Raw genomic sequence first — 21,567 nt, 5'->3', positions numbered from 1 at the left:
TTTCCCATTTTCAGCTCGCATTGTGTGTTTTTTGTTGAAATTTTTATATTTATGGAATTGCATGTTAAGGATTTGGATATTCAGTGTTAGTTTTGAACTAAAACATCTAATTTTCTTAATAAAAAACTTTTAGTACTCCTTATGAAAGATATTCAGCCCATCAGAATATAAGTGAAAGAGGGTCCTAGGCTAAATTTTTTTGATCTTCTTGTTTGGTTTTTCTTTAAATCATGGAATTGGTTGTGAGTACCGACATAGTGAAATCGCCAGGCTCAATCCGAGAGATTACTGGTACTAGTTTACTGGGAATTGTATTGATTCGATATGTGATTTTCGGCATCCTGTGAGCTCGTATTCTTTTTAATAAGTTCATGTTGATTATGGGACTGATATATCGTGAACGAATTGGATTTTTTTACATGTTTTGGAAATTTTACAGTTGAATATGTATTGAATTATAGCTTTAGAAGACAATTCTGGATGCATGCAACTTGAAAGGCATCATGACAGGGTAGTATATTTGGAGCAGCTACTTGATATGTTGCCCGGTCATTGCACATTTGCACCTTCATTTATGGCATATATATGTTTGTTGCAGTGTTCTCTATGTTTTACAATGTCTTTTATTGCTGATATGTCATGAATTTACAAGAATTATGGGGTTATATGATTTTAGTTCCGCTATCTGCTTTAGATTCTAATCATGTTTGGTTATTGAGGAACATTAAACATGGAGCATTAAAAGCAATTATATGTTAAAAGGGTCGTCCATTAATGCATTTACAATTGGTAATGTTGTACTTGGCATCTAATGCCTATCTTAAACAACCCATTTGACGCCTTAGCTTTTGGAGTGACTATGACCGAACCTCTTTCCCTTTATTTATTAAGTCCTCCTTTTGAATGAGTTATTAATTGATATTCTTGGTTTATTTTAGTTATTGCTTGCTATATGTTGTAGTCCTATGAAGTAAAACTCTTTACTATTTTCGCAGCCGTTGGATGTGCATGCTCAAGTTCCATCCAAACCTATTGGATTGTCATACCAAAGTGTGGCAGCTACGAATAAGAGAAATTGACATTGTTACTTTTACTTCAACGGTTTATGCAATAAACGTGATAGGTGCACTTTTCATGTTCAAAGTGCGGCAGCCGTTGGATGTGCATGCAACAAACCTTAAATTTATATTGAAGTACACTATCAAATAGAAAATTCATGTTCAAAATTCCAAAACACTTCAATTACATTCTAAACCCAAATTCCAAAATACTTCAATTATATTCTAAACCTTAAATTAAAGTATTTTAGAATTTGGGGTTTAAAATGTAATTGAATTATTTTGGAATTTAGGGTTTAGAATAAAATTGAGGTTTGTGTTATAAGTTTTAAAAATTGGGGGACCTAAATGCAAATGCCTGAAACGTTCAGTGGCCATATTGCAAACAGACTAAATGTTGGAGGATTGCCGCGTCGTCTTCTTCTAACGACATTGTAATGGCGTCAAACGACCGGTTACGTCGGGGACCATATTGCAAACAGACTAAATGTTGGAGGACTGTATTGCAAGTTTTAAAAGTTGGGGGACCTAAATGCAAGCTTCAGAAAAGTTCAGTGACCATTACTATACTTTACCCAAAAATTAATTTAATAGGCTGATTGAAAAATTCCGTAACTTAAATGATTGATTGAGATTAAAATTTAATGTAAATTAGATAAAATTATTTTAAAAGATATTAATTTTATAGTTAAAAAATATAATTTAATATATCATATGATTTTCATAATCATAAATTTAATATACTAGAAGTAAATATTGTTACCCTATATATAATTTTAAGGTAAACTATATAAAATGACCCCTTATGTTTTCGATCAATCTATTTTAAAATAAAATATATAAGTGATCTCTTATATTTTTTCTGATTGATTTTTGGTCACTAGTTTAAAAACAAAAGCGGTCTTTGGTCCTTAACAAAGTGTCATATGAAAATTAAAAATTAATAAAATATGTGTCTTCTTTTACTTCTTCTTTTGGTCTTCCCCTTTTCCCCGTACTTCAACCAAGCTCCAAACACAAACCTTCCATGAACAATGTCAGCATCAAAAGAATGAAGAACGAGATCTTCAAACTATTTTTCAAGCTATGTCACAAGCTCAAAATTTAAAAAGGATACTGAAACTATTACTATTAATCTTCATATCAATTCAATACTTCTTGGCTTGGATCTTAAACTCGATAGATACCCACTTTGCCATGAACTCAGAGTTACAAAGAGGTGAAAATTTAAAGTTTTTGTATGAGTGGTTTGAAAACTGCCTAATCAAAGAAATTAATATTCCAATGATGTTTGTATCATTGCGATCCAAAATCCGCATTAGGTAGTAGAAAAAACAGAAGCCTCCATAACTTCAACTTGTTGTCATAATTTAAACATGAAAACATGATCTTTCTTTTCATATGGTTATTTCACCATGGACAGTGCCAGCATCAAAAGAATTAAAAACTAGATCATTTATGGGAGGTTTGTGCTTGGAGTGTGATTGAAGTACAAGAAGCCAGGAGAAGAACTTATGGCTATCTTGCTTGCAACTTGTGATAAATGTGAAGAAGAAGGAGAAGGAGAAGGAGAAGGAGAAGGAGAAGGAGAAGGAGAAGGAGAAGGAGAAGGAGAAGGAGAAGGAGAAGGAGAAGGAGAAGGAGAAGGAGAAGGAGAAGGAGAAGGAAGGAGAAGGAGAATGAGAAGGAGAAGTAGGAAAAGAAGAAAAAATTAATTGCTTCGTAACAGTTCCATTAAGAGATCAACAGTTAACGACTGAAGGATTAAAACTGAACAGACAAAGACTAAAACCAATCTTTTAAAAATCGGTGATCAAAATCGATCAGACCGAAAACATAAGAGATAATCCATATAGCTTACCCATAATTTTATTCAAATTCAAATATATAGAATCATTAAAATAATTATATATGGAATTAGGCATTGAAGTAAGTTGGATGCATTCGTTTTTCTAATATTTAACTTTGAATCTATACATATACTTTAAAATTTTAATTCATTTATTATTTAGTTTAATTTTGATTGTTGTTATCGTAATTTATATCTGTTAGAGTTTGATTCAAATTTGAAATGACACAAATTAATTGGGAATTTAATAAACCTAGTTTGATTAAAAGTAGAAAACTTTATTTTCTTTTATGTAGAAAAGTTACTTTGAGTGGATTTACTTTATAAGTTTCATTTTTTAATTAAATATCTATCCCTATAAATAGATATTAAGAATTAGGGTTAGAGATTAGGTTATCCATTAGGAATCCTCTTGTATTCTTCTTCTATTGACATTAGTGAATTTTCTCCTATTCTGTCGTGGTTTTCCCCAAAAGGTTTTCCACGTAAAATCTTGGTGTCTATTTTATTGGCCGATCATTATGCATGTCATCATCTTCTAACAAATTGGTACCAGAGTGTCTGAGATATTTGAATCGATCATGATAATGATATCTTTGAAATATGAAATTTCGTTGTTGGATCGCAACACCAGATTAAGGTTGTGGAAGGTAGAGGTACGGAAATTTGTAAGAGCTCTCTTATTCTGATGAAAGGGAAAAGAAAGATTATCAAGTTTTATATTTTATAGGATTTAACAATTATAGAAGACAAACTATTATTTTTTCTTTCATGGTAAAGAAGTATTTTGTATGGAATAAAACAACTGTGGGCATAACGGTTTTGAGAGCATAAAATTGTTATTTTTTTTTCATATATAACGGATTTGAGAAGAAAATGATAACAGATTCGAGAAGAAGAGAATTCGATTCCCTGAGTATAACAGAAAAGATATAATTGTCATTGATGATCGAAATGATGTTGTGCATGACATTGCTTGTAGTGAACATGTTGTGAGCAAAGTTACCACTTATGATTTCCTTATCGATGTGAAGACTAAATCCTAGTTTGGACAAGCTTTAGATTCAATTGAAAATCATTGTTGAAGAATACCTGATAACTCCGTAAAAAGGCTACTTTTAAGGCCTTTCACTCAAGTTATTGTTCGTCTAAGGGTTCATATAGGTCATTTTAGATTCATGTAGTTGCATTTGTGGTGGTTGCGTTATTTTTACTTTGTTAAGGTGCTATATGATGGGAAAGGTGTGGTTGGCTAGTGATGTGTAGGAAACAAGGAGCATAGGGCAAGTTGAGAAGAATTTCTTGGCACCGCATGTTGCTGAAGTAGACAACAATGCCTTGACATTTATGGTGCAAAAAAAGACAAAGAGATATTTTCACAAGAGGACAACTGTCAAAGCACATGTCTACTTATTGTAACCTTTTGAATGGGGTACACTGCCACCTATGGAGATAAACTTCACGCAGAAGGAATTAATTTGGGGGTATGATGGGTATTTTGGGTACAAAATTTCCCAAGAATACCCTTACATATTTTATTTATAAGGGCACCTCACAAGAGAGAGACAATCTTGAAAATCATCATCTTATCCATTTTATCTACCTCCATTAATGCACAAGAACTCTTGTTTTCTCCTTTATCAATTTTTATTGGTGTTCCTCCATTAGTGATGCTCGAGGGAGTGGCGAAGCATATGATAGAGCTCGCGCTATAGTCGTTCGTGGTGGCTTGAAGGAAGTGTCGGCTGTGCACATCTAGTGCTTTCTTCTCCAGCCTTTGCTCTATTTTTAAAGTTTCAAACTTTATTTGGGTTGCAAGGCTAAATGAACGATTGGGTATACTCCATGGTTTGTTCGAACCACACTATGAACTAAGCTATATTTGGTGGGGTTCATTCGATTGATACTTGAAATTTTATTTTAATGGTTGATGAATGTTTATCTTTTTGTTTTTACTTATTTTGTTTATGTGTGCTTTATCTTCTAAGATTGTAGGAGGCATGAGAGTGTCCATTTCTTAGATGAAGACTAGATGTTCGAGAGAAATCTAGTCACTAATTCTTAAGTATTTGAAAGAAACTTCAGTATGATTAACATAAGCAAAAGGGTATAGTTAATCACTATAACATAATCCCTTAGTACTTGAGAGAGACTAAGATAGGATTTCAACGACTAAGAGGGGTAGTGCGTCTTCAATAGTATAGGTTGCCATAGTTGAGTCTAAGAGGAGATGCCGTGGCATTATTATGTTAGGTTCTTAGATTAGAGATAACGAGGACACTTTTAGCAAACTCTATCAAACAAGCAAAGCATTAGAAGACTAGATCAGCTAGAAAGATAACTTTTCAACTTCTTAAGTGACTCCCCACCATTCATTCTTGAAGTAGTTTCCCATATGAGGATTATCAAGCTATTCCATTTATTTGTAATTTTTTCCTTGGCATTTTCATCGTTTCTCATTATAAACTGTTCTCTTGCCATGACACAATAACATTCATTTCCCATCATTCCATTCACCCTCACATCTCCATTGTCGAAGCATCATCAGTGTATACATCATTTATAAACTTAGATAAATTAGTGTAGTGGCTTGGTCAATCTCATGATTTCCACCAATCCCCGAAGACTATACTTACTTATCATTATATTACTTATTGCAATTGTGTATATTTGCACATCATTTGTGTATAATTTATTAGTACTCACAACATGCAACAAGTTTTTGCCGTCATTACTGGGGATTGACAACGTGAAGTTAATTAGTTTGCCAAAGCATTTTATTTTGCTTCTTTATTTGGTACAATTTACTTGCTATTTTGCTTTATTCTTTTTCAGGCTTACCTGGTGTATGACCAGGAGACATTCTGACGAGCCATTAGAACCAATTGAACATGAGATTTAGATACTTTTTAGGAAAAGGAGACATGCTCAAGCAAATATGTATCAAATTGGGAACCAGGGCATTGGTCAAGAGGAAGGCGATCAAAATGCCGAGGTATTCCACAATGCTAGGCTTGCTAATAAGCCTTGTGTTATTCGTGAGATGATTTGAATCATGGAATTATGGCACCCAAAATTCAAACAACCTTTTTTGAGCTCAAACCTGTGATTTTCAATATGTTGAATTCTATAGGGCAATTTGGGGGCATGCCAACTGAAGATGCTAGGCAGCATATTCGCAACTTTTTAGCGGTTTGTATTTTTTCCGCCAACAAGGAGTTAATGAGGATGTGTTGAAATTAAAGTTATTTCCATACTCTTTGCATGACCGAGAAAGGGCTTGGTTGATTGGTGTTCTATCCGGTTTGATGGAGTCATGGGCATATCTTTGTAAAAGTTTTCTATTACGCTATAACCCGCCAAACATGAACACTCAGCTAAGGAATGAAATAATATCCTTTCGCCAAGACGGTGATGAATATATGTATGAATGTTGGGATCGTTATAAGGGTTTTCTTCGTAAATGTTCTAATCATGGTTTTCAAGACTGGATTCAAGTAGTTATGTTTTATAATGGAGTCAATGCCCACACGAGTATGATGCTCAATGCCTCAGTAAATGGGACATTACTTGATAATTCACCTACTAAGTCATTTGCTATTTTTGATAGAATTGCTAACAATGACTATCAATTTCCTTCCTCAAGGCTTAGAACTAGGAGATAAATACTTTGGGCATTCGAGTTAGATACCAAGGACTATGTGTCCACTCAACTCTTAGCTATCACTAATATGTTGAAAAACTTACAACACTCTAATAAGGTAAAGGAAGTGAAGGCAACTAGTTCCGCATGTCTGATATGCCATGACAATCATCTCGAGAGCGAATGCCTGACCAATCATGAGACCATCAATTTTATAGGCAATTTCAATCAAGGCAATAACAATCCCTACTCCAACACCTATAATCCATAGTGGCGTTAACACCCTCACTTCTCATTGGGTATTCAAGGAGCCCCTAATGCTAGTCGATCTACTTATCAACAAAAGTATACTGAATCTCAAGGATACCAAAACACTATGACATGGCATAATACTAACAAGGAAGCCTCACCTTCAACAAACACTATTTCTTTGAAGGACACAATTCAAGATTTCATATCTACCACGAAGACAATACTGTAAGACCACACTACTTCAATTAAGAATCAAGGAGTTTTTCTTCACAGCCAAGGTGCCTTAATTCAAAGCCATAACTCATCTCTGAGAGTTTGTAAGGTCAAGTTGGTTTGATTGCCACGACATTACAAGAGCGTCAGCAAGGAAGATTTCCAAGTGACACTAAATTCACTAAATCTCATGGAAAAGAACAATGCTATGTATTGACTCTTCGGAGTGGAACTTAGATTAATCAACAAGTCAAGTTTGGGGAAAGAAACATGATGATTCTACCCCCACTTCTGAACAATCTGAACCTGAATTACAATGACAATATCATTGTTGAGATGGACAAAGATGATGGTTTTACTAGTGAACCTGTCGAAGCACTAAATTCCAATGGCAAAGCAAAAGTAATTTCTACTCCCGCACTTGAGGAGGTTAGACCCCTACCGCTATTCTCGCAAAAATTGAAGAAGCACAATGATGAAGTTCAGTTCAAAAAGTTTGTGGACATTCTTGATCAGCTCTACATTAGTGTACCTCTCTTAGAAGACATTTAACAAATGCTGACTTATGCCAAATTTATTAAGGAAATTTGTACTAAGAAGAGGAAAATTGAGAAGTTTGAGACAGTTGCCATGACAAAAGAATATTGCTCGGCATTGAGCAAGTTACAGCCGAAGCAAAATGATCTGAGCAACTTTATTATTCCATGTTCTATTGGAACTAATTTTGTAGGAAATGCACTATGCGATCTTGGTTCAAGTGTGAACTTAATGCCAAAATCTATATTCTTGAAGCTTGGTATGGGAAATGTCAGACCCACCGCTGTGATTTTACAACTTACCGACCAATCCCATGTTAAACCTAAAAAGAGAGTCGAGGATGTCATAGTGAAGGTGGATAAATTTTTGTTCCCAACCTACTTCCTTATCCTTGATTGTGAAGTTAATGCCAAGGCACCCATTATCTTGGGTAGGCCTTTCCGAGCCACTGTTTGTATTCTGATTGATTGTGAAAAAGGTGAACTTACCATGATATTTTCCAATCAGTGTATAACTGTCAATGTTTTTTGTACTCTCAAGAACGCAGGTGACTCTGAAAAATACTAAGGCATTTTTTAAATGAACCTTTTTAATTGAAGCAGAAGCTGAACAACTTTGTCAAAGCAATTTCATTCAGCTAGAAGACTATGTATGGCCTATTGACGATGAAAGGATAAAGGAGCATGACAAATTGCCAGCTGGGGTGAAGCAATCTAGCTAGATCAAGTATGCATTTTGAACCCTTGATTTTGATAAATTTATTCCTCATAATCCATCATTATTGCACGCACCTACCCTAGAGCTAAAGCTTTTGCCACATCTTAAATATGTTTACTTGGGTAGTGATCATACTTTCCTTGTGATTATTTCCTCTAGACTTACTACTAACTAACAGCAAAGTTTTCTAAGTGTTTTGTCGCAACATAAGAAAGCACTTGGATGGACTATGACTGATTTGAAGGGGATTAGTCCCACGATTTGCATGCATAAGATCCTGCTAGAAGAATGCCATGGTAGCTCGATATAACTACAACGAAGGCTCAATCTAGTCATGAAAAATAGTGATGAAAGAAATAATTAAATGACTTGACGTTAGAGTGATTTACCTCATATCTAATAGCTCATGGGTGAGCCCTGTCCAGTGTGTGCCCAAGAAATGTGGCACGAATGTGGTAACCAAGGAAGATAATGAGATATTGCGCATGCGCACTATCGCTGGTTGGAGATATGCATGGATTATCGTAAGCTCAATAAAGCTACAAAGAAGAACCATTTTCCTCCACCCTTCATCGATCAAATTTTGGATCCATTGGAAGGAAAATCATTTTACTGATTCTTAGATGGGTATTCTGGGTACAATCAAATTACCATCGAACCAGAGGACAATGAGAATACCATATTCACATGTCTCTATTGCACTTTTACCTTTAGGAAGATGCCTTTTGGACTCTGAAATGCCCTGACAACTTTTCAACGTTGCATGCAAGCCATCTTTTTTATGGTTGAGGACTTCCATAAGATATTCATGGATTCTTTCTCCATTTCTGGAGATGACTTCGAGCTATGCCTTTGAAATTTGACAAAAGTTCTTAAAAGATGTGAGGAGGCTAACCATGTTTTGAAATGATAGAAATGTCACTTCATGGTAACTGAGGGCATTGTATTAGGGAATAAGATATCCCATAAGTGCATTGAGGTGGATAAAGCTAAGATTGAAATGATTGAAAAATTGTCACCACCTACCTCTGCTAAAGGCATCGGGAATTTTCTTGGACATGCTGGCTTTTATAGAAGATTCATCATGGATTTCTCCAAAATCTCTAAGCCCTTGTATACCTTGCTTCAACAAAACCAACCCTTTGTGTTCGAAAAGTTTTGGCTAGGCGCATTTACTGAGCTGAAGAAACAATTCATTTCGACACCCATTGTAGTTCATCCCTACTGTATATCACCATTTGAGTTGATGTGTGACGCAAGTGATGATGCTATAGGAGCTGTTTTGGGGCAACACCAAGGTAAAATTTTTCATATTATATTATGTTAGTCGTACCTTGAATGAGTCACAAATGAAATACACAACCATTGAGAAGGAATTACTTGCTGTGGTATTTGCATTTGATAAGTTTAGACCATACCTAATATGCACTAAGGTTATTGTTCACATTGATCACTAGCTATAAAATACTTAGTGAACAAAAAGGATGCCAAGCCTGGACTTATTAGGTGGATATTACTTTTATAAGAATTTGACTTAGAGGTTGTAGATAGAAAATATATTGGGAATCAAGTTTCCGATCATTTATCTAGGCTAGAAAGCAATTCTAAATACCATGACATTTTAGATATTCAAAAGGAATTCTCTGATGAGAAAACCTTATATGTCACGACAGTCTCGTGGTACACTAATCTTGTTAATTTTCTTGTTAGTTGTATACCACATTTTGAATTGAACAACCAGGGAAAGAAAAAGTTCAAGCACGGTGCAAGGTTCTACTTTTGGGATGAGTCATATTTATTTAAGGATTGTGCATACCAAATCAGTAGACAATGTGTACCTGAAGAGGAACAACAGGACATCCTATACCATTGTCACATGGCCCCAAGTGGAGGCCATTTTGGAGGAGCGAGGACCGCTGCCAAGGTTCTGTAATCAAGCTTTTATTGGCCAACATTTTTCAAAGATGCTCAAGTGTTTTACAAGTCCTGTGATCGATGCCAATGCACTGGGAACATATCCAAGTGATATGAAATGCCATTGCAAGGTATTCTACAGATTGAGTTATTTTATGTTTGGGGCATTGACTTCATGGGACCATTCCCATCTTCTTGTGTTGTACATTTTGCTAGATGTGGATTATGTGTCCAAGTGGGTGAAGGCAATTGCAACATCAAATAATGATTCCGAAACCATGCTTAAGTTTTTACACAAGAATATATTACTCATTTTGGAGTCCCTCGAGCCATCATTAGTGACGAGGGAACCCACTTTGATAATAAGTTGATGGCAAAGACATTGAGAAGATATAGACCCCGCCATAAGATTTCCACGACATATCATCCACAGACGAAGCCAAGCTGAAATATCCAACCGTGAGATAAAGCAGGTCTTAGAAAAGTGGTGAATCTAAGGCAGAAAGTTGGTCACCAAAATTAGATGAGGCATTATGGGAAGCTTTTAAGACTCCTCTGGGCATGTCACCCTTTAACTTGTGTATGGGAAGGCTTGCCACCTCCTTGTTGAGATGGAATACAAGGCATATTGGGCCATTAAAAGGCTAAATTTTGATGTTATATTAGCTGGGGAGCAAAGATTGTTGAGATTAATGAGATGGAAGAGTTCATGGCACAATCATATGAAAAGGCCAAGCTATACAATGAAAAGACTAAAAAGTGTCATGACCAAATATTGATGCCACAACATTTTCATGTTGGCCAACAAGTATTACTTTACAATTCAAGACTTAAGCTCTCCCCTAGAATGCTCAAGTCTAGATGGTCAGGACCATTTGAGGTAAATCGCGTCTACCCTCATGGAGCAATTGATATAAAAAATATAGACGATGAGACAATCTTTAAAGTCAACCCTCATGAAGCTCAACCTTTGCGTAACAAATCGATGCTTTACATGCATGACGTTTGAGTGTGCCTTTCCCGTGAACCAAATTTCAATGCCACATCAACGGATGTTGTTGTTTGTCAATAAATAAAGATTTTATTTTTATTTTTACTATTTTTATTATTCATGGATATTTACAAATTGTTTTGTATTGTAGGGACCCACCAAAGCTCATGACTAAATGATGGAGCGTTTACCAATGGAAGAAAAGAGAAAATTTAGGAAGGAAATATTCTTTTTACACTTTATTACTTTATTTTATTTTTATTTCATTCTTTGATTTGTCCATTTACCCCTCATTTAATTCTTACTTTTTTACTTTTTCACCTACCCATTTAACCCCATATACTCGTTTCTTTTCAACCGTCCACTCATTCTCTCTCTTTCACTATTTCTTTTAGCTTATCATCTTCTTTTTCTCTCTTTCCCTCTACACAGATGCCATTGTTGCAAGCAATTAAAGCTCTTAATTTTTTGTTATTTCTTCTTCCAAATTAGTGTAAAAATGGTGTGCACGCGACCTTCAATAGTCGAAGCAACTCTCTCTTAATAGTTCGTGGATGAAGCTATGAAATAACGGTTCCAAAACTTTAAAATTTTAAAACTCTTTTTCGAGTTGGGGTTTATTTTCACCGAAGAGCAAGACGGTGGTTTTGGGCTGAATTCCATGGACATCTTCGAGCCCCATAAATCAAACCAAACTAAACCAACATGTTGTTTTTGTTAGAGGTCACTATATTTATTTTACACCGTCGATGATTAACTGTTATTTTCCCTTATAGGGCATCATCGATCAACATTTGATTTTGAAAAGGAAGCTAATAGTACATCATACGATGGTATACTTGAATATTTGTGTTTGTCAAACATCGAATGGAATGACTATCAAGCTAGCTATTTTCTATCAACCGGGAGTGTCTCCAACCTCGCATGAAATTATGGAACCACTTCATAAAACACAAGTTAATGTCGTCTGCCCATGACAAGATGGTAACCCTTCATTTTCTAATGTTATTACATTCTATTATGGTTACTCGTATAATTGATGTAGGATGTATAATTGTTGAGCAAATTCATGAGTTTCTAGGAAAGAAATCTAGTGCGTTGATGTTCCCAAATCTTATCACGTCATTATGCTGGAAAAAGAAGGTGGTTGAAAGCGGTTTTATCGAGATTTTTTCTAGAGTTTCAGGCATCAAGAAAACACGACTGCCCATTCTGTTGGGATTGGTTAAACCCAAATCCAAGATAGCCAACATCAAGGAGTCTGAGGAAGATGAAACCTACAATGCCGAGGCAAGACTGCTTGCCCTTGAAGAATATGTCCAACAAACAAGGACTCAATTGAGTGCTCTACGTGTGATTTAAAAAATTTCTTTGGCTACATTAAGCAAAGGGATGCTATTGTGGAGTCAATCTTATGGGAGATGATCCTTCACGTGGAATGAAACTTCTTGAGTTTCTCATATAAAATTATGCCAGCAATTAACGATGTCGAGGTAACCCCTGAACTTGATGATGATGATTTTACTAATGTTGAGCCTGTACAAGACCCCGCAACTAAGCCCCCATCTTATGTTTTTATGGATGAGCCATCCCATGCAACCCCCAACCAAAATGTAACACCAGAGTCTCCTTCTATGCGTAGAACCAATAGTCTTATCAAGACTTCAGCAGGGCACGTAAACACCTCTATTGCCTTTTATTACTCAACATCTCCGGAATCCAACCCCACTGCACTAAGGAAGTGCAGCAGGCATGGAAATGGAAGCACCTCCACACCACCACCACCACCACCACCATAGAAATCGAGGTACCTCCTATTGTTTTCATTTTTGCATAGCATGACATTGCATTTAGTTTCATTAGTTACTTATTTATTTTAAGCATTGAGGGAAATGCTTCTCTCAAGTTTAGGGGAGGTAGTGTTCTTTGTAGAACATGTGCATGATAGTATTAACATAACATTATGCCATGGCATCAGTAATTGGTATTGTGCTTATTGATTGTATTAACATAACATGACTATTGAGAGTGATAGAACTGACTCTGAATCTTGATGCTTTGTGAATTATTCTTACATAATTTGTATGTTCTCTATATATAAGGAATTTAGGAAGTTTTTATGAAAGAACTCTAGTTAGCATTGACATTAAAATTTGGTATTGTGCTTAAATGATAAATCACTGTTTAAAGAACTCCCTTATGTCTAAATTTTGTTTAATCATGAATAAACGCTTCGACATAGCTGTACAGGGACACTCCTCTGCCGTGGCATTGCATAAAAATCTCTTTAATAAATGGCATCCACACACATACGAGTGAATGAAAGTAGTCACAGGATGACTCTACATGTATGCACTATTGAGTCAATGCCTAGATACCACATTTTAAAAAATTGAAGCCACAACAAGTGTAGACGATAGCTGTGATGGGCTGACTCTCCTTGTAGCAGCGTAAAAAGAGAGAGAGAAAAAATGTGTATTATGTAAAAAGGGAGTATAAATATGCTTAATGAATGAGTAAATAACGTGGAAAAACTAGGGAACTCAATTAGAAATTGCATAGATTCATTAAGTATACATTAGATACAATCACACACACATAACCACAAAGAATCTTGACATAGGGAAAATACTTGAATTCTTGATATGTCTAGCATGTGAAGCCAATTCTTTCTGAGGGTTGAAATCTTGTTATCTTATTGTTGAAAATACCATGACATTTTGATTGTGTTAATTTCTATCTATTACTTGAGAAAAGAAATAGCCTAAGTTTGGGGGTATGATAACTCCGCAAAAAGGATACTTTTAAGGCCTTTTTCACTCAAGTTATTGTTTGTCTAAGGATATAGGTCATTTTAGATTCATGTAGTTGCATTTGTGATGGTTGTGTTATTTTTACTTTGTTAAGGTGCTATATGATGGGAAAGAAGTGGTTGGTTAGTGATGTGCAGGAAATAAGGAGCATAGGGCAAGCTGAGAAGAATGTCGCAACATCACATGTTGCAAAAGTAGACTGTAATGCCTTGGCCTTTACGGAACAGAAAAAGACAAAGAGATATTTTCACAAGAGGACAACTTTCATTAGAAGACTAGATCAACTAGAAAGATAAGTTTTCAACTCTTTAAGTGACTCCCCACCATTCATTCCCAAAGTAGTTTCCCGTTTGAGGATTATTAAGTTATTCCATTTATTCTCTATTTTTACTATTTTACATTGCCTTGGCATTTTTATCATTGCTCATTATAAATTGTTTTCTTGTCACGACACAATCACATTCCTTTACCATCATTCCATTCACCCTCACATCTCCATTGTCGAAGCATCATCAGTGTATATATCATTTCTATAATTAGATAAATTAGTGTAGTGCTGCGGTCAAACTCATAATTTACACCAATCCCAGAGGACGATACTCACTTATCATTATATTACTTATTGCGACTATGTATACTTCCACATCATTTGCGTATAATTTATTAGTACTCACAACACGTAACAATACCCTTCTAAGAGGTTTCGTGGAAGAAGTGGAGAATATGTTCTCAAGGTGGAGAACTTGTTTGTGGAAGTGAAAAATTGTTTTTTTATTGAGATTGGATGTCTTACTGATTTTGGGTGTCTCGTCTCGAAACCTTCACACTTTCAAAATTCTCGTCAAGGTGGAGATTTGTTAGAGTTTTTCTTGAATTCAAAGTGACATAAATTAATTGGGAAAATAATAAATCTAGTTTGATTAAAAGTTGAAAAATTTATTTTTGTTTAAGTAAATAAGTTACTTTGAGTATTTATAACTCCATAAAAAGGCTACTTTTAAGGCTTTTTCACTTAATTTATTGTTTGTTTAAAGGTTCATTTAGGTCATTTTAGATGCATGTAGCTGCATATAGTTGCATTTGTGGTGGATGTGCTATTTTATTTTGTTAAGGTGTTGCATGAGGAGGAAAGTGTGGTTTTTAGTGAAATGCATGAAATAACAAGCAAAAGGGTGAGCTGGGAAGGAATTCCATGGCATTTCTAGCGTAGAAAAGGACAAAAAATATTTTTAACAAAATGATAACTGGCAAAGAGAGATGGCAAGACATGTGCCTGATGGTTATAATCGCCTGCTGGGGACCACTTCTACCTGTGAGGATAGGCTTCAATTACAATAGATGACTCTAGGGGTATGATGGGTATTTTGAGTGCAAAAACCCAAGAATACCCTTAGATATTTTTATTATGAAAAGATACCACATAGGAGAGAAAAAAGAGACACAACCATCTGAAAATTCTCCATTTCCTTAATCTTCTTCATCGTTCTTTTCCCTCCTTTTTCTAGTGGTGTTCCTCCATTAACGAGATGTAAAGAATGGCAAGCTAGGCGTCCTAGAGGAGCTAGCGAGCTAAAGTGGTTTGTGGTGGTCAAGGAGAGCTCCGACAGTGCGCATCGAAGGCTTTTTTCTCCTTTCCTTTTTCTGTTATTTTTCATTTGATTTGTGTTAAAAGGATATAATGATTTTTATGAATTATTTCATGGATGATTCAAACCGCACCATGAACTAGTTTTATTTTGTGGGAGTTTACGATGGATGTTTAAGTTTTTATTTCAATGGATGATTGTTCGTTTTCTATAATTTTATTTGTTTTGTTCATGGTGCTTAATGTCTTAAGGTTGTAGAAGCTATGAGAGTAGCCATTCCTTAGGAAAATACTTAGTGTTTGAGAGAAACTAAGTATCTCATCTTTAGTGTTTAAGAGAAACTAAGGAGGATCAACATGAAGACTGACATAAACAATGGGTTTTAGATAGTAACTAAGCCTAATCCACCTTTAAACAAGGTTAGTATTTTGATTGATTAAAAGGAGTAGTGCTCGATCGAGAGGGTAAATGTTAGTGTGAATACTAAATGGTATTGCCATGACATATTCTGTTAGACTGATAGGATCCCCGCACTTGCTAACACCAATAGGTTTTGTCATGACATTCTCAACCTGTCTGGTCCCTTGTCTATAGATAGTATAGGAAACTTTTAGTAAACTTTGTCAGGCAAGTAAAACATAGAAATGTAATCATGTTGAGAGTTTAAACTTATGTTTGCTAGTGACTCCTATCATTCATTCCCGTAGTAGCATGTTGTGTGAGGATTATCAAGTCATTTCATTCTATCCATTTTTTATCTTTTATTTTATATTTACGTTTTCATTTGATTTTATTACACACACAATATTTTTTCCACGACATTTACATCCATTTTTCCTCAACATCACCATTTGCTGCCACATCATACCATTATTCCATCCCCACCAATATCTATTGCCTTGATATCTCTCATTAGTAGATACCATTACTAACTATACTTAGATAGAGTAGTGCTTTTATTTGGTTAAACTTTGTAATTTTCACCAATCCCTGTGGAGACAATACTCATTCATCATTATTTTACTTGAGCGATCGTGTATACTTGTACATTATTGCTTATAATTTTATAGTACTCACAACAAGCAACAGGTTTTTGGCAGCATTGCCGGGAATTGGCATCGTGAAGTTAATTAGTTTTGCCAGAGCATTTTATTTTTGATTTTTGATTCTTGTGTAATTTACTTTATATTTTATTTTATTATTTTTCAAGCTTATTTGGTGTATGCCTAGAAGACATTCTAAAGAGCCATTGGAACCGATTGAACCTGAGATTGGTAGACTTTTTGGGCAAAGAAGACGTGTTCAACGTGCTCGAGAAAATATGTATCACATTGGGAACCAGGGCATTGGTCAAGATTTTAATACCCCAAAATGTCGGGTCAATGACTATATTGAATGGATTTAAAATTTGGAGGATTAAATTGATTAAATGGTAAAGTATAAGAAATGATTTAGGAAATTGTGTTTAAGGCCAATTAGTAAGAATGGAAGAATGAAAGGGCATTTTGGTCCTTTAGAGGGAAATATATTTAAAATTTATTTATTAGGGATATTTAAGAAGAGAAAAAGCGAAAAGTTGAGAAAACTAAGTTATTTTTTCTTCTCTTTCTTCTCGTCCCGTGCTCTCCCCCATAGCCAAGGGTAAGATTTATTCAAGTTGGTTTTTCCTTTAGTTTATGGGTTGGTTTTGAAACCTTAAGTGATATAGAGGCTTAAGGAAAGTTCAAGGATGATTAAAACTAAGTGGCTAATGAATTATTTGAGATTTAAGAAAAATGGGGTTTTGAGTGATATGATGAAATATGAGTTTTTATTGAAGTTTACAAGTAAATTTGACTTGTCAAAGAGGTAAATGAGAGATTAGAAGCCTTGGTTGTGATTAAAAACATATATGAAAAAGTAGTGTGATTATTGGGTTGGAGTGTTCTTTGAAGAATATAGATGTTATAGGAAGATTTATGAAAGAAAGTTAATTGGGTTCAATAAGGATTAGTTTAATGGTATTGTTGGAGGTAAAAGTAAGATAATGAAATGAAATTTGGGAAAAAATCAAAATGAAAAATAGAAAATCCGGGAAAGGGTATCGGTACTCGAAGAACAATACCGATACTATAGGTTTAAATTTGAGGAATTAGGATGAACAATATCGATATTGATGCAATTAGTATCGATACTGCTGTGGGTATTGATACTAAGTGGAAAATATCGATACTATGGATTCCAGAATGTAGAAATGGTATCAATACTAAGGGAGTATCGATACTAAGGGAGTATCGGTACCATAGTATAGAAGTATCGATACCAATGTAGGGGTACCAATACTATTAAGCCTGGACTTTTTAGATATGATGAATTAAATAATAGTACTTTTGAGTATTATTAAAAGTATAAATGTTAGAGGGTATACTAACATTTGTATGGTATGTGTAATTGATGGATGCTTGTGTAGATCGTAACCAAGCTCTAGAGTCAAGCAAGAAAAAGGGTAAGGATAAAGTTGTCGAATAGTTGGACATCATTACAACATACTAGTGAGGCATATCAGGTGAATGCATTTATGGTACTTCTATGAAATGAGGGAGACTTGCGACGAGTCAACCTCGAATGTTTTGATAAAGCATGTTTTAAAGTACTTTGTTATGTTTTCATAATGTGTATGGAAATGATATTACGAATAAATTTTAGAGTATAAATTGCTCTAAAAGGAATAAATGAACGTTGAAGTTGTTCAATAATTATCGATATTGTAGAAAGTACATTGAGAGTCATAGGTGCATTTCGACATACTTCGTGTATGATGGTATCGATCGATTTTGTTTAATGCATAACGATGCATTTTTGTATTAGTACTATGTGTACTTTTGGCACTATATGTGCAATCATGGTATTCATAATGAGTTTGTGAATTACTATTTTGATATACAATTATATATATAAGTTATCGATCGATTTTGTTTAATGCATAACGGTGCATTTTCGGCACTAAATGTGCAACCCATGGTATTCATAACGTGTTTATGAATGACCATTTCAGCACTATGTGTACAATCCATGTAATTCATAATAAGTTTGTGAATTTCCATTTCGATAATTCAGTGCAATGCATGTACCCTGTATTCTCATTTGACATACATTGGGCAAAATAAAGGATAATTGAAAAAATACTAATAGATAGGTATGATGGGCATACTAAATTGGTTTCGATGACTATATGAAGGAAACTTGGGTTACTAGAATAGTTTTAATTATTCTTATGAATTATACGATTTAGGTTGTATTTTGATAGTCATGATACCCTTGTGTATGAATTTCACTTCATTTATATTTTATGCCTCACTAAGTAAATACTTAGCGTGTGTTGATTTCACGCGTAGGTATTAGCAAAGACTAGCCGAGTAAGGAGTGCAACAGAGATCATCAATCCAAGGTTGACTCATCAGTAACTGTAGGACAATTGTGTATACTTTTGATAATTAAATGGCATGTATTGGACTTATAAAATGCTTAGGAATGTATTTGTCTTACGGTTATTTTAATATGTTATAACCTTAAGATTATTTTATCTACTGAAAGTTAACAAACTTTTATTCTTATTACACTAAAATCTTTTATTAATGGAACAAAATTTTATGGGATACAAATAAAGAAATGTTTCTAAAATTCAGGTGACACCTGTAACTTGTATACTTAAACGTATATGGGGAATGGGTGTTACAAAGATGACAGAAATCAGAAAGTCGAGGCATTCCAAAATGTTTAACTTGCTGATAGGCCTCGTGCTATTCGTGATCATTTGAATCCTATACTGGATTATCTGAATCCTAGAATTATGGCACCCAAAATTCAAGGAACCCATTTTGAGCTTAAGCCAGTCATGTTTAATAAGCTGAATTTCATAGGGCAGTTTGGGGGCATGCCAACTGAAGATGCCGGGCTGCATATTCACAATGTTTTGGAGGTATGTGATTCTGTCCACCAACAAGGAGTACATGAGGATGTGCTGAAATTAAAGTTATTTCCATACTCTTTGCGTAACCGAGCGAGGGCTTAGTTGAGTGTTTATTTCATATGGTTCGATAGAATCATGGGTTAATCTTTGTAAAAGTTTCCTGTTGTGCTATAACCCGACGAACATGAACACTCAACTAAGGAATGAAAAAGCATCCTTTTGCCAGGGCGATGATGAATCTATGTATGAGTGTTGGGATCGTTACAAGAGTTTGCTTTGAAAGTGTTTAAATCATGGTTTTCAAGACTAGACTCAAGTTGTTATGTTTTATAATGGAGTCAATGCACCCACGAGGATGATGATTGATGCCTCGTAAAATGGAACATTGTTGGATAAATCACTTACTGTGGTATTTGCTATTTTGGATAGAATTTCCAACAATGACCATCATTTTCCTTCCTCAAGGCTTGGAACTGGGAGAAAGACACTTGTTACATTCGAGTTAGATACCAAGGACTCGTTGTCCGCTTAAATCTTAGCTATCACTAATATGCTGAAAAATTTACAACGCTCCACTAAGGTAAATAAAGTGAAAGCCGTTAGCTTGGCATGTTTGTTATGCCAAGGCAATCATCTGGAGAGTGAATGCCCAACCAATCATGAGTCCATCAACTTTGTAGGTATTTTTAATAGAAATAATAACAATCCCTATTCTAACACTTATAATGCAGAATGACATTAACATCCTAACTTCTCATAGGGTAATCAAGGAACCCATATTGCCAGTCAACTTACTCGTCAGCAAGAATTACACTGAATCTCAAGGCTACCAAAAGATTATACCATGGAAAAATGCTAACAAGGGAGCCTCATCTTCATAAAGAATTAGTTCTTTGGAAGCCATGATACAAGATTTCATATCTACCATGAAGACAATGCTACAAGACCATTCTACAATTAAAATCAAGGAGCTTTTCTTCATAGTCGAGGTGCCTTACTTCAAAGCCATAGCTCGTCTTTGAGAGCTTTGGAAGGACAAGTTGGTCAGATTACTACGGCATTACAAGAGCGCCAGCAAGGATGATTGCCAAGTGACACTGAAGTCACTAAATCTCTTGGAAAAGAGCAATACAATGTATTGAATCTTAGGAGTGGAACGAAGATTATTCAATAAGTCAAGTTTGGGGGAACACAACATGATGATTCTACCCCTACAACTGAACAAGTTGACTCTGAATTACACATTAAAATCATTACCGAGAAGGATAAGGAGAAGGGTTCTACTACGAAGTTCGTCGAAGCTCAAAATTCTGAAGCCAAGGCAAAAGAAATTCTGACTCCCGTAGTTAAGGAAACTAGACCACCACCATTCTCACAAAGACTAAAGATGCATAATACCGAAGTGCAATTCAAAAAGTTTATGGACAATCTTGATCAGCTTCATATTAATGTACCTTTCTTGGAAGCTCTTGAATAGATACCAACTCATGCCAAATTTCTTAAGGAAATTTGCTCCAAGAAAAGGAAAGTTGAGAAGTATGAGACAGTTGCCACGGCAAAAGAATATTGCTCCTCATTGAGCAAGTTGCCACTAAAGCAAAATGATACGGGCAACTTCATTATTCCATGTTCTATAAGAGATAGTTTCGTTGGAAAGGAACTATGTGATCTTGGTTCCAGTGTGAACTTAATGCCGAAATCTATATTCTTCAAGGTTTGGAGATGGGAGACCCACCTCTGTAATTTTACAACTTACCGACCAATCCCATGTTAGACCTGAAGGGAGAGTTGAGAATGTCATAGTGAGGGTGGATAAATTTGTGTTTCCATTCGACTTCCTTATCCTTGATTATGAAGCTGATGCCATGGTGCCCATCATTTTGGGGAGGCCTTTCCTAGCTACTGGTCGTATTTTGATAGATTGTGAAAAAGGTGAACTTACCATCAAAGTGGCTGATCAGTGTGTGACTGCTAATATTTTTCGTACTCTCAAGTATGATGCTGACCTTGAAGAATGCCAAGGCATTTTTGAAATGAATTCATTG

The 21,567-nt window shown here is 35.1% G+C and overlaps 1 non-coding gene across 1 annotated transcript; it reads right to left on the bottom strand.

The window, feature by feature from the left end:
* Positions 1 to 6,276: 6,276 nt before the first annotated feature.
* LOC120212296 lies at positions 6,277 to 6,388 on the bottom strand. The gene has a single exon (XR_005524682.1). It is a non-coding gene; the product is annotated as a small nucleolar RNA R71 (small nucleolar RNA).
* Positions 6,389 to 21,567: the final 15,179 nt, after the last annotated feature.

This window comes from Hibiscus syriacus, unplaced genomic scaffold (assembly GCF_006381635.1).
Source record: "Hibiscus syriacus cultivar Baekdansim isolate YM2019G1 unplaced genomic scaffold, ASM638163v2 tig00110009_pilon, whole genome shotgun sequence".
In the NCBI taxonomy this organism is placed as follows: Eukaryota; Viridiplantae; Streptophyta; class Magnoliopsida; order Malvales; family Malvaceae; genus Hibiscus; species Hibiscus syriacus.
This window is presented reverse-complemented; position numbering and strand designations above follow the sequence as displayed.